General features: G+C 26.7%; 1 pseudogene; it reads left to right on the top strand.

Annotated features, from left to right (window-relative positions):
* Window positions 1-364: 364 nt before the first annotated feature.
* Window positions 365-2422, top strand: LOC149062569 (uncharacterized; annotated as a pseudogene).
* Window positions 2423-3838: the final 1416 nt, after the last annotated feature.

A 3838-nucleotide genomic window follows, 5' to 3' on the forward strand; every position in this document is an offset into this window, starting at 1 on the left:
TAGATTATATAGATATAAATATAATACATTTGAAATACCTATAAAACATTAATGTACCTATATAGCAGTAAACGTAATTGTCATTTGACTTTATCTTAAAAATGATGAAGGTATTAGATTTTATTGTAGACACTAGAAGAGTATAGAAGTATAGACACTATCTGGAAACTATTGTGGGTATCTTAGTATCTACAACATTTTATGTGCGGTTTTTTCGTTTATATAGTTATTGTTGTGATTATTTTTAATTAAAGGTGTGTAGGAACCTATACCTGTATGATATTCTCGTCAGTATTAATTTTTCGTTAATCTGGTTATAATCGTATAATATTTTGGTTATTTTGAATGAATAGTGTGAATATATAATATAATGGAAGTGATTCTAAATAATAATAAAAAACCTCAAATTGCATACGGTGGATATTTGTACAACATTCAAAAAGAATGCAATACTATGATTCGTTGGAGATGTACTAAATCAAGTTCAATGAAATGTCCCTGTATTTTAAAAACTGATTTAAATATAGATAGTCCAACTTTAATTTCCATTGAACACGATCACGTACACGAGGCGAATGAAAACATGGTTTCTGCTGTAAAAATTCAAAAAATTATGAAGGCAAATGCCAAAATATCCAACAACGCGCATAGTCAATTTTTTTCAAGTGCCATACTAAATGTTCCGGAGAGTGTATTAGCTAAATTTCCAAAGGAAGAGTACTTAAAAAGAACTATTCGAAATCATAGAGGATATAAAAATCCACCAAAACCAAGATGTCTGTCAGAAATAATTGTTGAAGGTAAATTAAAACTTTTAAAACTATTTTTTAAAACATTCGCATAATTTTTAAGCAAGATATGTGAGTAAAAGTAAAATAGTAAACAGTAAGTAAAAAAAAATATTGCTAAAAAAGTATTTAAAGTAATATTCAAATACTTATTTATCCAACGTATTACTCAAATGGTACTTATAAAAAAAAAATAATAATCTGATGGCAACACGCTAAGTCGTACCTAAACATAATATTTTAGTTCTCAAAATTCATAACATGATTAAAGATATATCTTTAATCATGATTCATAATCACTTCACTTAAACTTTAAACATTTTGATTTTTAATAAAATAATATATTTATAAATATAAAAGTATTTCAAATACATTAGTATTCAATACTATAAAAAAGTATTTGAATACTACTCAAATACAAGAAATAAAAAAAGTATTTAAATAAAGTATTCAATATACCTACTTATACTTAAAAAAAAGTATTTCAATACCATTATTCAAATACTTTTACTCTAATACTTTAGGTACACCTCTGCGGCCAACAATTACATTATTAAAATAGAAATTGATTTTTAAAACATATAAGTACTTATTTAATTTAAAATTTAATAGGTGAATATAAAGAATATGGTCAAGAAAGATTTTTACTTGACGATAACGGCTCAAATACCTGCAGTGAAAGAATTATTATGTTTGCCACCAATATAGGATTATCCTAACTAGCTGAGTCGGATACATGGTATAGCGATGGAAACTTTGGCCTGGCTCCTGATTTTTTTAAACAATTATATGTGATACGTGTAGAAAAAAAAATCAGTGTTTGTTACATCTGTTTATTGTATTCTTGAGCGAAAAACTCAAGTTACATACGAGGAAATGTTTAATATTATAATAAATGAATGTAAAACTCGTGATATGTATCCAGCTCCAAGATACTTACACTTGGATTTTGAATTAGGTGTAATAAATGCCGCTAAAAATATTTTAGGAAACCACATTACGATAAATGGGTGTTTTTATCATTTGTGTCAGTCGACTCATAGGAAATTACAAAAACTTGGTTAGGAAACCATTTATAAAGAAGATAGTGAATTTAGAAAATATTGTGGTATGATTGATAGCTTAGTTTTTCTGCCCCTGAATAAAGTGCTAGATGGAATGACGTGCTTGAAAGAAAATATACCGCCTCATGCAGAAGACCTTTTGTTTTATTTTGATTATTATTACGTAAATGGTACATATAGGCGAGTAAGAACTGCGTCGTCCTTACGTTTGCGTAAAATACCCCCATATTTCCACCATCTACGTGGAATGTACATGAGTTAACATTAAAAGGCGGACACCGCACAAACAATACCACAGAGGGTTGGAATAACCGTTTTTCAAAGCTCTGTGGTCATAAGCATCCTACAATTTGGAATTTAATTAAAAATATAATAATGGAAGTTGCTGCAGACCAAGCAAAATTGGCGTTGAGTAATGTGGGAGATTATGCAGGAAGTACAAAACTTGGTACAAAGAAATTAATAGAAAACCGCTTAAAAAATGTATGTATGCAAATAAAAAATAATGACATAACTATATTAGATTTTCTTAAGGCTGTTAGCCACAATATTAGAAAGCAATGTTACTAAATTTTTTACCTTTTAACATTTTTTTAAATTTGTAGCTATAGGTAATTGTATATTTTATTGATTTATTTTATTTATTTTTATTGAACTATTTATTATGTTTATATTTTGTGATTTTTAACTGTGATATAATTAGTTATTGTTTTGTGTCATATAATAGATGTAATTTATTATATAGTTACCTTTTAATAAAATAAATGTATTACCTAGATGGCTAGATGTATAATAATATAATAGATTATGCCGATTATGGATAGGTATGTTAAGGTGTGTTACATAGAAAAATGTAATAATTATATATTATGATTATAATTAATTATATAAATCATAATAAAAAAGAATAATCTCGAGAATAATGTACTCGTATTTAGTTGGTATGGGGTTTTTTTTCCTATGACGGGGCTTTTTTTTCCTATAGATTCAGACCTACAAAAGACCTATAACTTATAAGTATTGAATATTTGGTATTAAAATCAATATCAATGTTAAGTATAGATAAATATTTTTTTAATTTAACAAACCACTTCATGGATCAAGAACCGCTCAATAACCATTTATTACTTAAAACATTTATAACCATAAAAATCCATCATATTAGCATACCTAACTTCAAATGAAAAAGACAAAAGAATAAGAAGATTATTTACAAAACTAATCCACTTTCAACACCAGTGACAAAATCTGCTGTAAGGAAATACTTAGTTTTAAAGTATTATTGTACTTAGTTTTTAAACAATTGTCACTCATTTTATAGTTGTTATACTTACATTTATTTGTTATGAAATATATTGACTAAGTTTATAAAATGTTAATTTTTAAATAAACTATTATTAATATTTTAATAATTAAATAATAAAGCACCATCTTTACTTAATTTTTGTCATAGTGTCATGTATAGCATAGGTATAATATAATAATATTATGTTACTAACCTTAATCTACTCACAGATTACAGACGTACTATAAAGATTAAATAGGTACTGCCCATAAAAAATATACAGAAATAGAACGATTTTAATAGTTCAATAATAATAATATTATAAAATATAGGAATTACACAATGATATGGCACGAAAATAAAATATTTCAAAGAGTAATAAATTAATATACTTGTTCTTATATCGTCTGGTATTTCTAACAAACCTAGCGCTTTTTCTCTCGCACATATCTTTGATTCACGTATCTCTCTCTATTTGCGGTCCATTCTTTTATAGGTATATGACTATACTATATTGGGTGTTGACCATTTGCACCCCCCTAGACTGTTTTCGAGATTTTAAAAATATATCAGTAAGTTACCCTCAACTAAATGTTCCAGTTATCTCCAACCTAATGTACCAGTTGCCCTCACATGTTAATATATTCACGATTACAATACATAGCTCGTAAAATAGGGGAGGTAATATTGTAAAATAGCAT

The sequence above is a fragment of the Diuraphis noxia genome, unplaced genomic scaffold (assembly GCF_037042655.1).
Source record: "Diuraphis noxia isolate RWA-SAM2 unplaced genomic scaffold, SU_Dnox_SAM2 contig0001, whole genome shotgun sequence".
NCBI classification, from domain to species: domain Eukaryota; kingdom Metazoa; phylum Arthropoda; class Insecta; order Hemiptera; family Aphididae; genus Diuraphis; species Diuraphis noxia.